The sequence below is a fragment of the Sus scrofa genome, chromosome 18 (genome assembly GCF_000003025.6).
Source record: "Sus scrofa isolate TJ Tabasco breed Duroc chromosome 18, Sscrofa11.1, whole genome shotgun sequence".
NCBI classification, from domain to species: domain Eukaryota; kingdom Metazoa; phylum Chordata; class Mammalia; order Artiodactyla; family Suidae; genus Sus; species Sus scrofa.
The window spans coordinates 52,582,209-52,599,072 of record NC_010460.4 but is presented as its reverse complement, the minus strand read 5'-3'; the positions used below and the strand labels follow the sequence as shown (position 1 = coordinate 52,599,072).

Below are 16,864 nucleotides of genomic sequence, written 5' to 3'. Positions count from 1 at the left end.
AGGTGGCGAGCTGCCCACAGGTAAGAGACAAATCGCCAAAGACTGCAGCACATGACATCAGACGCTTGACTCCAGCTCCAGATCTCCTGCTCCGGGTCCTGAGCTGTGCGGAAAACCAGCCCCACGGATGGGGGCTTCCTGGTTTCGAAGGCAGCCCCCCGAGGAGGCAGCCCTGGGACCCCGCCTTCTCTCCTGCTCATTCTGCAGGTGCCCTTGTGATCAGCCCCATTCCGTGACCAGTCAGTGAGGAAGCGCTCCCGGGCTTGGGAAGGTGGCAAAGATGGGAGTTTCAGTCAAGCTCATGCCTTGGTTGTAACGAGCTAAGGTAGAACGTAAGCTTTGGGCTGAGGAGAGTCAACTGCAAGGTGCCCAGGGCTGGCCCATCCGCCACCAGCTCCCGGGCATCCCCTCCTCGGAGCCACCCCCACGCCCTGGGGACAGGCGTTTCCAGAACAGCTGGTCTGTGGGAACCCCCTTCAACGGCCTGTTCCTTCTCTGAGAGAAGACGTTTTGTGTGGAGAATCCAGGGAACTGGCTCCGACAGGCTGAACACGTGCGCTTCGCCTTTTCTCATTCGCAGAGAACATGGCCATCAAGAGGCGAGGCCCTCTCCATCAATGCGCACTGCAAGCTCCCCTCGTGCACGGGCTTCGAGACCAAAAGGAGAGGAGGAGACACAGCCTTTCCCAAGAAAATGCATAGCCCGGGCTCCGGCCCCAGCCCCGACCAAACAGAATCAAAAAAAAAAAAAAAGTCCTGCTCTTCGAAGCACAGCAAGGCACTGAAATAAATGAAACCGAAGCTCAGATCATGAATTTCCTCTCAGCAGAAAATAAAATAGCTTAAAATACAAGGGAAGAGAGAGGGTTTTCTTACTTGTTCCTTCTTACCCCCCCCTTTTTTTTTTCATTTAGAACTAAAAAAAAAAAAAAAAGAGGCCTTTTATTTGCTCTTCGGATGTCACTTTCAGCAAAATAAAATAAAAATCCAGAATTTTCTAAATTTACATGTGGGCAGAATGAGAAGCCACCACCTGAGAATTGCTGTTTCTTCTCCAAACAACTTGAGGCTTCCATCCCCACTCAGAAATGAGTAAAAATGACTTGCATTTAAATAGAAGTGGGCACGATTTACTGGTCTGTCCTATTTTAGCTCTTTACTACAAAATAAGTTAGCTCTGTGTCACTGGTCAAATCTTGAGCTCCAATTAGACCTGCCGCTACTTTAGAGCACACAGGAGGCTCAAATTCATTCATTTTCTACCAGAAAGGGAAACCAATTCTTCCAGTCTGGTTCAAAAGTAATTATGACGAACTCCAGGCTTACGTGCATATGTCTGAGAGACAGGTGCTGCTGAAATGTGGAAAAGCAGACATTTTAAGAAGTCCATGAGATGAACCTCCTAGACAAGCTTTCTTATCGTTCACAAGAAACTCAGTCTGAACATGAACTAAAAATCAATGAAGGCAATGCACTGGTTACTGCTTTTTTTTTTTTTTCCAGCTAGACAAAAATTGGATCCTATAATTTTTCTCAAACTCCAGAACTGAGAATGGTAGTAAGAATATTCCTAGAGGCTTAGATTCCATTGAAGAATCATGGATGGGACCGGGCGGGGAGGGGGGCAGAAAACAAACCCCAAAAATGAAAAACAAAACAACAAACAAAAAAACCCCCAGCATTTAGAAGAACATGAAGATTTCAGATGTTGGGCTGCATCAGTGACTAGCCCCAAAGTGAGCAAAGCCTGGAGCCGGCCGATGCTTTTCTCACCTCACCCATCTGTGGTCTTTTGAGGTCCACACCCCCTGCCTCCACTTTCATGTCATCCGTCCCCGCAAGACAGGAAGACTGAAGATAACCATTCCGCGAGGAAGGAATCAAGACCTGGGCACATGCCCCCGGCAGGAGCATCCAAGCACCCAGCTCCATCCTCCCTTACGCTCTGCGAGAGGCAACAGCGGAGAAGGGGGTTGGCGTCTCCAGGGTTTGGAGATGACGTCGGGAAACTCCAGTCCCTCTGGCGAGTGTCATATTCAGACACATGCCTCCCCCCGCCCCGAGATGATGCCAAGAGACGTAGGGTCGCCTGTATCAACACGAGGGGACATGCTCGCAGACAGGAATGCACCCATGAAAGCTGCAAGCCCCCGTCATCTGGTAGTCCAAGGTCAGCTGTCCCGGGAACCAGCAGGAAAGCGCTGAGGGAGGGGTGCTCAGGGAGGGGTCGTCAGGAATTCTGGGGACAGCTGAGTCAGAGCACGGGACAGGTCCGATGATGGGAGGGCTCGGGGCTGAAGGGGGGAGCCACGTGGATGGGACAGCAGTTGTGTGACCTTGGCCACGATTCCCACCCCCTCCTTGTCCTGAACAGTCCAGTAGGGGGACACCTACCTCATGGGGTCTCGACAAGTGAATATAAGGCTGATGTACTGAGCCTGGTGTCTAATCAATGCTCAGTGCATATGCGCACACACACATCACAAACGCTATTCACAGTCCACTTACACACACATACAACAGAGGCAGACAGGCATGTGTATGTCTGTGTAGACCGATACTTTCCACACACGTAAACGCACACGTGCATATTAGGGGTATGCGTAATGACAGACACAGCATAGCATGTGATTTTAAAAACTGAAATACTGGAACCCTTTTTTTAAACCACACCTGTGGCATAGCCAAGTTCCCAAGCCAGGGATCGAATCAGAGCTGCAACTCCAACCTATGCCACAGCTGCAGCAGCACCAGATCCTTAACCCACACACCACAGGGGGAACTCCTAGAACTGTTCGACAGAGCAAATCCTATGGTGGAAATACACCTGTCTGCTCTGTTCCCCAACCGGACAGCATCCTGGAAGCACCTCCCTGAATTTCCCAGGAAGCCTCCACATAGAAAACTCATAAAAACACGAAGGTGCTTAAGATTCTGAGCTCAGGGAGTTCCCTCTGTGGCACAGTGGAATCAAGTCCAACTAGGATCCATGAGGACGCAGGTTTGATCCCTGGCCTCGCTCAGTTGGTTAAGGATCTGGCATTACCATGAGCTGTGGTATAGGCTGCAGTCGCGGGTTGGATCCCGTGTTGCTGTGGCTGTGGTGCAGGCCAGCAGCTGCAGCCCCAATGTGACCCCTAGCTGGGAACGTCCATGTGCTGCAGGTGTGGCCCTAAAAAGGCAAAAAAAAAAAAGAAAAAAAAAGGAGAAAAATCATGAACTCAGTATATTTACATGCAAGAGCTTTGAAGGAACTGGACTTGAACTCAGGCTCATCCCTGACTGTCACTGGGGCATGTCCCATCAAATGGAACAGTAACAGCTTGCCTCTGGGACCACGTCACCGACCGGCACCAGGCACTCGGTAAGTGGTAGCGGCTGTTTGGCTGTTGGTGTTCTCGGCGGTTGTCAGAACCACCCAACTTTTTTCACCTCAGCCAACAAGTGTCCACATGGCAAGACTTCCGGAGACTGGTGTCCCCAGTTGCTTGCTATTCAATTTCTCACTGAAAGGTGATGACTGACTCATTCTGTCGCCACACCAGGCTCTTGTGAGTTGCACTAGCATGACGTTTCTCTAGTGCAGAAGCCGGACAAAAGTGAGTTTCTCAGCCAGCAAAGCTGAGCAGCCAGCCTTGAACTGCAAGGGTCCCAGCAGCCCCCTGACATGAATGTTTTTCCATAAAGCCACCTGCAGCATTGCCTAAGGGTCACTTCCAAAGTCATCGAGATCATTGGTCAGTTATTTTCTTTTTACTGTAAAGCACATCTGAGAGGGAAGGTTAAGCTTCTTAAATTTCGTAGACAGATGTGCATTCATTGCTGAAAGAGCCATTCAAGATGCTGACCAGAAGGGCGGATTCTACCTAAGGCAGGGAAGGGCAAGGCAGCCACAACTTTTCCATATAAAGGACATACATTTACTTCACCAAGTACCGCAAAGTTAACCTGGTAAATAGCCAAGCTTGCTCAAAATCTCCCTTTGAGGATGAGAGCAGCGCCCGGACAAAAATTACAGGTGTCACTCTCTTGGTTTCTATTTTCAGTAGCGACGCACAGAGACTGAACTAAGATTCCCGTTGCCCCTCCCATGCCTTCCCCTGCTTTGCAGCTTTTCATGCTGTCTCTGTTCTGGGGCTGAACGTGGCGCAGTGGTTGGAAGGCAAGCACAGCCCATGGAGGGAAAAAGCAGACAACAAGCAAACATTCTGGGAAGAACACTGAAATTTAGAACGGCTCCTAGAACACGGGTCCCATGCCATGTATGATGTAGCCAGAGTCTAGAAATATGCTTGCGACCCATCCAACTAGATCATACAACCGTTGTCTCAGAAGAAGATGCCCAAGCTGGAGAGGACTGTCTGGGCTGTCAGGGCACCTCTGAGGGGAGGAGCTGTTGCCCATCACTTCTGCATCTTGGCACATGCGTGCAGGGCCCCAGCCTGCCCACACAGGGATAGTGCCCCCTACATAACTGCCACCTCTCTGTCTTCCCAAGGTCATGAAAACCCAAAGGGTGGCTGCCGTTTGTTTCCTTCCCTATTGCCTGATGGCTAAAGGAAGTGTCATTTCAGACAAGAAAGAAGGTGGGGGTTATTTTTATGTTCTCCCCAAGTAAAGCAAAATAAAGTTTGTGTGTGTGTGTGTGTGTTTGCGGGAATAATTTAACTTCAGATTAATTCCCTAAAGTCATGAAAATAGATTACAATGAAAAGAGTCGAGGATTCTTATTAGAGCGTTTTAAACATTATACTATGATAAACTTAAAAACAAAAACATGTATTGCAGAGAATAACTGGACTTCTTAGTTAGAATGAAATATCATTGTATAATCTAATTTGTTACTGCCTTTTCATCTATCTTATTGGGTTACTAAAATGCCAAGATTAAAATCACAGTATTTAATCACTTGCATTACCCATTATGAGAGCATTAAACAAGGTTTATATGCTGGATTATTACAATTTGCTTTCATGTTGCTTGGAATGCTGGAAGTGTACACATAATCCCTTGCATTTTGAGGTATGCATGAAGGCTTCAGCTACCAGAAGACTGAAATGTTGGGATTTTTTCCCTACACAGCAAGTTAGTTTTTTGTTTCATTTTGTTTCTTTCTATAGCAAGTACCCACTCTTCATGTGCAAGGCTTAGCAGACAACAAAGGGGTGTTACCCCTTATAATCTATTTTGAACCAACTAATTAATTACTCAATAAGCACAGTTTTAATAAACCAACATTTGTAATAAAAAATGTTGCTTTCCATACAGCGACAGAAACAAATAACTAAAACGTCCACAGCTAATACATTAGACATCGTTGGAAATATGCACAGTCCCGGACTTGGTCTTTTCCTCTCTTTTTTTTTTCTTTTTTGCTTTTTAGAGCATCACCCATGGCCTATGGAAGTTTCCAGGCTAGGGGTCGAATGAGAGCTACAGCTGCTGGCCTACACGGCAGCCACCACAACGCGGGATCCGAACCATGTCTGTGACCTACACCACGGCTCACGGCAACGCCAGGTCCCTCACCCGCTGAGCGAGGCCAGGCACAGAACCTGCATCCTCATGGATCCTAGCTGGATTCGTTTCCGCTGTGCCTCAGTGGGGATTCTGGTCTTTTCCTCTTTGCAAGGTGGGTTTTCAGAGAGCTCTGCCCCAGAATCATCATGTGTCTCTGTGATGTGCGGACGGCTGCCCTGCTTCCTTTCCACCTGCCAGGCTTCCTCCTGGGCCTGCACGCCCTGGAGGCTGGACTTCGTGGTCTGAATCAGTAGGTTCACTTTCCCTCGGGATCCCGCTGAGGAGCACTGGCAGGAGCTGGCAGCAGAGGGGTGAGAATTCAGGGTATTGATTCCCCCTCCCTTCCAGCTGCACATCTGCTGGTGCCCATTCCTCTCCCCAGGGACCCCCCCCCTTCCAGAAGTGTGACCTCTCTTCCTTGGCACCAGCCCTCAAGGATCTTTTCTCTCTGGCTGCACCTTCAGGCTACGGGTGGTAACCTCTTGAAACGTCTGCTGGCCCTGAGGGCCCGACGATCACTTTCCAACCCCTTAACCTCGTCCACACCTCTGTAAATATCCTCTCCGTGAAAATGGCAGGACCCTAGCTAACGATATGGTTCCGTTTCAAATCCCATTTTCATCATCTCTGCAACTCAAGAATATTTCCCACGAATCTGTAACAGACTTATTAGGCCTTTGACATATTTCCCATATTGGAGCTCAGTTTTTGTTTTATTCATTTTTTAATTTTTTTTATTTTTTGTCTTTTTGCCATTTCTTGGGCTGCTTCCCACGGCATATGGAGGTTCCCAGGCTAGGGGTCGAATCAGAGCTGAAGCCGCCGGCCTACACCACAGCTACAGCAACACGGGATCCGAGCCATGTCTGCAACCCACACCACAGCTCACGGCAACGCCGGATCCTTAACCCACTGAGCAAGGCCAGGGATCGAACCCGCAACCTCATGGTTCCTAGTCAGATTCCTTAACTCCTGAGCCACAACAGGAACTCTGGAGCTCAGTTTTTAAAAGCTACATGTATAACCAAATGGATGAATGTTTCAAGGGTGTGTTCATTTATATACACTTTGCTGAAAATCTATGCACTAAGAAACCATTATGATTTTAGCACGTGAGGGGATTTCAAGAAACAAAATATATGGTCATTTGGTCCATATTCTCAAGGAACTTATAATCAAAAGGGGGAAAAGTCACACACGAATAAAGTGTGTATAAGCACAAATATTATCTGATGAGTCGAGAGGAGGCTTCCAGAATGTATCCTGGTTATGAAAAATATGGAACATGAACTGCAGCAGGAGCCACTGAAGGTGAAGGCTGATGTGCACGCGAATGTTAAGGTGTTGAATTTTTTTTTATACAGAGAAATCAAGGGCTATGGTTGCTTTTGCTAACAAGAGAGAGAGAGAAATGTTTGTTTCAATGGTGAAATATTATGTCAAGGGATTTTTTTTTTTTTTTTCTTTTTAGGGCTGCACCTGAGGCATACAGAAGTTCTCAGTCAAGGGGTCGAATTGGAGCTATGGCCTCTGCCACAGCCACAGTAACTCGGGGAGCCAAGCCGAGTCCGTGACCTACACTACAGCTCATGGCCATGCTGGATCCCCGGCCCACTGAGCAAGGCCAGGGATCGAACTTGCATCCTCGTGGATACTAGTCGGGTTTGTTACTGCTGCGCCACAAGAGGAACTCCCTATTTCAAGGGATTTTCGAGAATGACTTTCTTATTTTTATGTATGTCTGAGTATAAAAGCAATTTATATCCATGAATTGAAAAGTTAAGAAATTATTTTTTCAAAAAATGGTCATTTTTGGAGTTCCTGTTGTGGCTCAGTGATTAACGAATCCAAGTAGGAACCATGAGGTTTCGGGTTCGATCTCCGACCTTGCTCAGTGGGTTAAGGATCTGGTGTTGCCGTGAGCTGTGGTGTAGGTTGCAGACGTGGCTCAGATCCTGCGTTGCTGTGGCTGTGGCGTAGGATGGCAGCTACAGCTCCGATTCGACCCTTGGCCTGGGAAGCTCCATATGCCGTGGGAAGTGGCCCAAGAAATGGCAAAAGGACAAAAAAAAAAAAAAAAAAAAAAAGTCATTTTCTATATCCAAGCTATCCAAATCTAATTAATGTCAAGATTTTAACCTATTTACTCCCAGCATTTTTTCAGGCATTTAAAATTCTAACCTAGTCAAAATAAAAATATATTTTGAATTGTACTTTCTCCTTTAATATTAAAAGTTTTCTTTTCTGGTATCTTTTAACAAACTGTACATAAATATCATTTATAACTGCAGTGCATCTTAAAGCCATAATAGGTTATCATTAAAACCCTACTAGAATGTTATATGACAGTGAACCTGTGTTATACAGCAAATCCTTATTGCTTATCTCTTTTATGAAAAGTAGTTTATGCCTATTAATCCCATACTCCTAATTTATCCCTTCCCTCTGTCTCCCCTTTAGTAACTATAAGTTTGTTTTCTTTGTGAGTGCCTTTATGTTTTGCACATAGATTCATTTGTATTATTTCTTGGTTTCCACATTAAGCGATATCAAATAATATCTGTCTTTCTCTGACTTAGAATAATCAGAAAAAATAATGCAAAGAGATAACTGAATCACACTGTTGTCCCTCCAAAGTAGCACAAGACTGTAAATCAACTATACTGAAAAATTAATCAATGGACTGATTAATTGAAAAAAGCAAAGACCCACTAGAATGGCTAAAATTAAAAAAAAAAACCAAAAATCTGACAGAATCAAGTGTTGATGAGGAGTCAGAGCAACAGGAACTCTCAAACAGCCTGCGTATAAGCAGGTGCAATTTCATTAGAAAACAACTGGGCTTATCTCCTTGATCAGATGCAGCAATACCAGCAATTGTTCAGCAACTGATCCTGCAATTCCTCTCCCTGATGCATGACAAGCAACAACGCTGTGTACACAGGTGCCACGGTATACAAGGATATTCAGAGCAGCATCACCCCTTCATGCTAAAACTGGAAACAACCAAATATCTATTACCCACAGTAGAACGGTCAATAGTTCATACAACGAAATAGTGAACAGCAATGAAAACGGACAGGCTACAATGTGGAAAGTCTCACAAACACAATGCTGAGGAGAAGAAGCATGGTCCGAAAGAAGATAATACACTATATTATCCCATTTATATTAAGCTCCATAAGAGACAAACCTCAACTTTAGCACTGGGCTAGGAAGGATGTCTACCTTTGCGGGGAGGTGTGCCCGGGGGTAACTCAAATGACAGTGATTGTTCTATTTCTCAACTTGGTTAGTGATGAGTGATTAGAGGTTTTCACTCTGTGATAACTCATAATAATTCACTGAAATACATGTGTGTATTCCGTGTATCTTTCTGTATGTATCCCACTTATTGCCAGTATTTTAGAAGCAATATATGCATTTTCCATGTGTCCACTATAACAATATTTGTGTGGTTTCAACCATTTCTATCAGATGCAGAAAGTCAAATAGACATACTTATAGTTTTCAAATTTTAAAAATGTTGCTTAAACAATGCCGTAAATAATAACGTGATATCTGCCACTGTTAAACAAAGACACTCTAGGTGACCCGTGAGTCTCAATTCAAAGTAAACGACAGTAAATAGAGTAAATATACACTCCCATAGTTCGGAACATGGGCTTCCGGACAGTCCTTCGGGCAGGGGGTGCTCCAGCTATGCCAGGCAAAGGGAGAAGCTGAGGAAAGAGTCAGCCTCCTGCCCTTTGACGACTGAAACAATTGGTATGTCGTCTACAAGAGCAATGCAATTGTTTGTAGCCAAACATAATTGCAGTCCTCCCTGAGAAGACTGCCAAAAAATAACTTATTAAAATTTGTCGCCACTCTGTCCTGTAACTATAATTCTATACTGATAGATTTCAAGGCCAGAAAAAGAGTCAAAAAATGTACAGTCAAGTCCATTCGAGCAACTACTATGTGCAAGGCACTGTTATTAGCAAGAATTCTTACACACGCTGTTGGTTCAAATAAGTACTTGGAGCAAAATCATCTCGGAGTTCCCATTATGGCGCAGTGCTTAATGAATCCGACTAGGAACCATGAGGTTGTGGGTTCGATACCTGGCCTTGCTCAGTGGATTAAGGATCCGGTGTTGCCATGAGCTGTGGTGTAGGTTGCAGATGTGGCTTGGATCCTGGTTGCTGTGGCTCTGGCGTAGGCTGGTGGCTACAGCTCTGATTCGACCCCTAGCCTGGGAACCTCCATATGCCGTGGGAGCAGCCAAAGAAATGGCAAAAAGACAAAAAAAAAAAAAAAAAAAATGACCACATCTCATACTGTGGAATTTCTTCCTGTCTCAACTTATCCTTATGGAAAGAAAGCCTGGTGGATGCCTCTAACTCTTTAGAAATAACAGCAGGCAAGAGAAAAGGAGAGGACAGACAGTATCTCTGATACAAATGGCAACTGACAGACCAGTTTCTAAATAACCTGTCATCAGTTTTGAATATTTTAGTTCCATAAACACCAAGTATAGAGAAAATTATTACTTTTAGCAGCCTCTTTTGTTAACCAAATGGAGTCCGATATTCCACACAGAGGTAATCTTTTTGCAATGCACAATAAAGAAATCTTTTTCTTCTGCCCTCAATGACTATGGGATTTGGGAAAATAAAAAAAAAAACCTTTAATGTAATTTTTACAAGAACTGGTTTGCTAACATAATTAGTAGATAACTTATATTTTCACATCCATCATGCATATCATATATTAATATGCTATATATAATATAATGAATGTAAATATGAGAACCAGTTATTAGAAGGACCAACATTTGTATCTTCCTTTATAAAGTCCACAGAGATGCCAGCTTGAGGAGGAAACGGCTGTGGCTGCCGGAGAGAAATTCAGGTGTCCCACTGGGACGCTTTCCTAACCCGATGACGCCTGGCCAGTGGGTGGATGGAGAGTTGGCTCGGTGGTCAGATTCTGGGACAGTGGATGGGGCCCTGTTTTCTAAAGACTCCCCAACTGTTCTGCAGTAACAAAGCAGGCGCTATCCTTTTCTCCCTTCCTTCCAAAGATAAGAAGTTGTTTCCTTTTTCCTTTGCATGCTCTCTCTTCCTCCAGTGGAGCAGGCCCCGCAGAGGCCTATCAAGCCAGGCCCACAGGACCAGGGGCTCTCCCGTCTCAGCCTCCTCTGTCTTTTCTCTCTGCAGTGGAAAGAGGGCTTTTATTTTATGGCCACACCCATGGCATATGGAAGTTTCCAAGCCAGGGATTCAAGCTGAGCTGCAGCTGCAACCTGCACCACAGCTGTAGTGATTAATGCTGGATTCTTTTTTTTTTTTTTTGTCCTTTTAACATTTCTTGGGCCACTCCTGCAGCATATAGAGGTTCCCAGGCTAGGGGTCGAATTGGAGCTGTTGCCACCAGCCCACACCACAGCCACAGCAATGCGGGATCCAAGCCGTGTCTGCAACCTACACTGGATCCTTAATCCACTGAGCAAGGCCAGGGATCGAACCCGAAACCTCATGGTTCCTAGTCGGATTTGTTAACCACTGAACCACGACGGGAACTCCTAATGCTGGATTCTTTAACCCTGTGCTGCCCTGGTGATTGAACCCTTGCCTCTGCAGAGACTTAAACTGCTGAAGTCAGATTCTTAACCCACCGTGCCACAGCGGGAACTCTGAGAGTGCCTTTAATGTGCTGTCCTGTAACATGGGCCTTGCAGGACCTCAGATTTGGTGCTGGGTAAACCAGATGGTTGAACTGCTTTGTCCAAGGCTACTTAGGCCTAGATGGAAAAGCAGCTGTGCTGTACTACTTTGGGTTTTTTAACAAATTTTTTTTGGCCACGCCCACGGCACTCTGAAGTTCCCGGGCCAGGGATTGAACCCAGACCACAGCAGTACCCAGAGCCACAGCAGTGACAATGAACCCTTAACCTGCTAAGCCACCAGGGAACTCCCGTGCTATATACTATGTAATGTTTCATAAGAAAGGATACATAAAGCAGTTAGCTAAGGACCTGTCACAAGGTAAGTTGTCAGTAAATGCTGGCCCTACAACCAGCACGCTCATTCCTACTGCTGCTCTTTGCTACCAGAGCTCTGGCTGGTCAAGGCCCTAGCCATGCTCCCTTCACTGCATCCTGGGCATTCCTTTCCTCGGGACCTCAGGGCGAGCCAGGGTGGGGTCAGCCCTCCTGATACTCTTGGGGTCACCTAGGAGCACCCCACCCTGCCTCTTCTGACAAAGCAAAGAGATAAGCGACTTGTCTGCCCTTAGCAAAATGGATCTTTTCTCCCTGAACGTAAATTCAAGGATAGGATTATACTGTAGTTTTAGTTCAAAAGTTGATTCCCATGGAAAAAAAAAAATGGGGATACAGGGACAAACACTTCAAAGTCTGATTTCTCTGAAATTCCTGCCCATTTTCCACTCATTCTAACAGATCTTGATTTGGGGGTTTGGTGAATTACCAATTCCCCATCCCCAAAGCAGCAGGCAAAAAGGCAAAATGACATCCTTTCCCAAAAAGAAAACACACCCTGAAACAGAATGATACTGAAACAGAGCAGCATGGTGTGACCTGATCATGGACCGCGTCTCATGAACTAACAGCATCTAGAAAGTCCCTGGGTCGTGGCATTTGTTTTTAAGGTGCTGTATTCTCTGATAACACCAGATCCTATCAACCACGGCACCCTTTGGTGGGAACGCATGGATTGGAGCCATGATATTCACCAGTAGTAAGGAAAAAGGACGGGAGAGACCATGCGAACTGCTGATTTAACCAACTAAACAAATAAGCCTGTGCGATGTCATTTACCCGGAAATGTCCACAATTTAAGGTAAACAGATACTTAGAACATCTCAAGAGCCCCAAACTGGGATCTCTTATTTAAGTGAGAAGCCTCCCAGCTGGAGCCTTCAGGTACTGCCTGGAAATAATTAATCAGAAATAGGAAGTTAGGAGTTCCCACTGTGGCTCAACGGGTTAAGAACCTGACTAGTATCCCTGAAGATGTGGGTTCGATCCCTGGCCTCGCTCAGTGGGTTAAGGATCTGGCACTGCTGTGAGCTTCTGCATAGGTCGTAGATGTAGCTCAGATCTGGTGTTGCCATGGCTATTGTGCAGGCCAGCAGCTGCAGCTCAGATTCGACCCCTAGCCTGGGAACTGCTATATGCTGCAAGTGCAGCACTGAAAAAGAGGGAAGGAAAAAAGAAATAGGAAGTTAGGTTCCACGGTTTGAGCCTTGCTTCTTGTTGAGTCCTCTTACAGGTGGTACAGACGACATTTCCAGCAAAGAGCCAAGACAAGATGAGGCGCCTGCTTTAATTTCTACTTTGGAAGCGTGACTTCAAGAGCCAGCTAGAACAAATCCTTTATCCACAGCAGTCTGGCCCGCTGAGTTTAGGTGTGTCTTCCAGGGGCTGGTGTGAACTTTTCTGGTACCATCAGCACCCTCATAATCCTTGTAATTGCTATGATTACTCTTAACTACAGACTAGAGTGGCTTCTGGGTTGTCTCTTCTAATTCTTGGCAAGATGCGTCTGACGCACACTTTCCCTCCTTCTTTAAATCATCCTTATTTGAAGCGATAACAGAGAGGTCCATCAAGGAACTATTATTATCTAAATAGCTCTCCTCCAGAATCAAATCCCAGGTGTGCTAGGGGCCTCTGGCTTAATAAAGGTGAAAATACGAGGCCCTTTGAAAGTGCCAAGCTTTTAGATTTAGCTGGATCTTGTAAGACTCGACTTCATGTTGATTAAGACTTTACATCCCAGGCACACTGCTCATTGTGCTAGAATTTTAGCCCTTCTGAGGGTGTCAGACTTTTCAAAAATAAATTAAACTCCTGTAATTTATTATGCTGTGGCGCAGTGTGTTAAGAATCTGACTGCGACGGCTGCGGTTACTGTGGAGACGCGGGTTGGATCCCGGTGCAGCGGGCTAAAGGATCATGCATCACTGCAGCTGTGGTGTAGGTCGAGGTCGAGGCTTGGATCAACCCCTTGCTGGGAACTTCCAAACACTTATGGTGCGGCCACAAAAAAAATTAAAAATTAAAAAAATAAAATATGACAGAAGTGTATCTGATGTCTTGGGGGAACAATGTGTTGACATTATTCAATAGAAAAGAAGAAGTAACCTCTACAAAAAGAGACCACAATGTCCTCAGGGTCCCTGTGGTCACGGCTTCAGAGAACTTAGCCCCAGGCACAGGGAATAAGATCGGTGGAGAAGGAGAAGAGCCTGGCCACTGGAAGAGGGACCACGCAGCCTCTTAGTGCACCGCGTTCCTCCCAAAGAAAGCGAGTCTTCTGAGACCACAGGTGAGGACAGATGCAACTGACTGGCGATGTTTCCGGCATGTGCAGAAGAAGTACCTGTTCCGACAAGCCTCGGGGCACCCGCACAGGCCCGCTGACTTAGTGGCAACAGCTCTTTGGGGCTTTACTTCTATTGTCTGTAAAATGTGAGGATTTGGATGAGATAATCTGCATCCTACCCACTAGAGTTGAAGTCCCTCTTTTTAAAAAATTCTTTCTTTGTTAAGGTATAGTTGATTTACAATGCTGTCCCAATTTCTGCTGTATCCCCATCACGTTTTATCCCAAGAGGTGGGATATGGTTCCCTGCCCATCCATTCTGTTTTGGTTTTGTTGTCGTTGTTTCTTTTTTAGGACTGCACCTGTGGCATATGGAAGTCACCAGGCTAAGGGCTGCATTGAGGCTACACCTGCCAACCTACGCCACAGCCATAGCCACACCAGATCCGAGCAGCATCTGCAACCTACGCCGCAGCTTATGGTCACGCCAGATCTTTAATCCACTGAGTGAGGCCAAGGATTGCGTCCCCATCCTACAGATACTAGACAGATTCTGAACCCGATGAGCCACAATGGGAACAAATGTAATAAATGCATCTACTAACCCCAGACTCCCCAGCCACCCCCTCCCTCCCTGCTCTCAAGTGTCTTTTGATCCTCAAACCTAATGTTTTCTAGGATTTGAACCATTGGTTCCCGCCTGGCTTTGATTAGCTTTGACCGTTCCTGTTACATCTGCAACTTGAATAAAGTTCAGTTTAAACACTTAGTGACACTGCATCTGCGTGCCCTCCAAGCAAGGTCTGCTTTTCCTTCCTCGCTCCCTCTCTCGACTGGCATTGCCATCACCGCCGTGACGAATGTCCCTCCCCCATTACTCCCTCCCCAGGCCACTCTGGTCTTCGATGCTGATATTTCTCCCTGGGGAAATGCAAGAGTCTGGCTTTATGCTGATGGATTTGGATGGTGCTTGATTGGAAGAAAGCAGGACCAGCTCGCCACGCAGAAGGTTCGGTACTGAGCCTGGGCTTAAACGCTAAAGGAGCTTTTACCAGTGAATTCACAGCTATTAGATGTTTTTATATTAACAACACTTTTCCCTTCCAGGTTTGTGCATTTTATCTTTATTCTTTCAAATCCTGAAATTGCTTGGATAACAGAGAGGGTTTATATATTACACACACACACACATACGCACACACACAGACACGCACACACACACATTTCTAAGAGCAGCCTGAACTTTTAGGGGAAATTGAAGAGGCTTTGTGTCAAGTACAGCTAAATCCAGCCTTTCCATATCAAACCTCTGCTAGAAAATTACTGTGCAGATGATAAGGCAGAAAGATATAATAAAAAGTGACTCTACTCAATTTACACTGCAATATTGGTATGACTGAATATTTCTCATTCAGGGGCCTGATAAAATCGCTAAACTGTATTGCAGATAAATAAAGGAGGCTTCTGTCAAGAATAAACACCATTAATCATGAAGTCTTACCCTCTGAGAGCCTGTGCTATGCATCTGCACAAATACACCAACACAACCAGCAGGCAACACATGCTTCTCTCCTTTATGCTCCTTGGGTTTAAGTTGGTCTCCTTTCTTGCTCTGTATGATTCGGGCAGCAAGAGCATTTTGGAAACACCCTTATTACATTTTAACTTTACAGTCTGTAACCAGGTCCTTTATTACAACATGCAGGAAAAATTGGTTGCGTTTCTTAGGGGTGAAAAAACCCCTTGATAATGAACTAATGTTCTTGTTAATTGCATACCTACTCCCTCTCTCTCTCTCTCTCTCTCTCTCTCTCTCTCTCTCTATATATATATATATATATATATATATATATATATGATCTCTACTGTATTTCGTCAAGGGTAGGATGCTATAGATCCAAAGATCCAACATCATTTTAGGAACCACTCAGAATGACAGTTGATCCTTATTGCTTTCAACTTTTATATTATACTTATGAAAAGAGCTCTTTTAGACTTATGCAGAGACTTCTGTCATATATCACTGCAGTACTTGCACAAAAAAGAAAATCTAACGTGAGGTAATTTTATGAAGCAATACGTGACACCTCCTCATGACTGTCGTCTTACCAACGGCGACGGTAAAACGGTAAAACGCGACTGACTGTAAGATACATTCCGATTTCAGCGATGTGAAAAGGTGAAGAACGGATCTACGACTTGGGAGAGACGCTTCGGGACGGTAATGGACACATCTCAGGTAATTCTGCCGTTTTCACACACCTGTGACGTGTCTCCTTGCTCCTTCACTGCATTGTTGATATCAAAGTGGTACAAACATAAGTTTGTTTTCTATGTCTGTGAGACTATTTATTTCTGTTTTGTAAATAAGTTCTCTTGTGTCATTTTTTAGATTCCACAAATACGTGATATACTCGGATTTTCATATTAATTGAGGCTTCTAATCAAACAGGACCGTGTGGTTTTCTGGTCCCCCTGTCATTCCAAAGGGAACCTCTCTGAGGGACATATGCACAAGGCACAGGTGGTGGCCCAGGCGCTGCTAAAGGGTGTGAGGAAGACTGCAGGAGCTACACCCCGAGTTTGGGCGCGACTCTCAGCAGAGCTTCACCCGAGGAGAGGGCAGGAGAGCAAACTGACCCGCGGGCATGTGTGTCTTGGCACCTGATGTGTTCATGGCGTCCTCGTCCGTGTGGCCCGAACACACAGGGAAAAACCGTGACCAAACCTAAACTTTCCATAACTGTGGGATGTTAAGAAGAGATCCCAAAGATTATTTACTCCGGCTGCTTTATTCCACAGACGGAAACAAGGAGACCCAGAGAGACCAGGACAAGTGTTCAAGGATGGGGCTGACTGGTGGGCCAGCCCAGACGGGACTCACAGAGGCCCACGCGCACTGCGAAAACAGCTGAGAAACGGGCTTAAAGGAGAGGCTCGTTGGAAGCCACGTGCCGATAGTTAGGTTTGAATTTTCTAGAATTACACTTCTAGGAACACGGGAAGAA

The 16,864-nt window shown here is 45.6% G+C and overlaps 1 protein-coding gene across 4 annotated transcripts in view; it reads right to left on the bottom strand.

Annotated features, from left to right (window-relative positions):
• GLI3 (GLI family zinc finger 3) overlaps positions 1-16,864 on the bottom strand; it is a 294,444-nt gene that overhangs the window by 98,834 nt on the left and 178,746 nt on the right. The gene's annotated exons all lie outside the window — the stretch shown is intronic.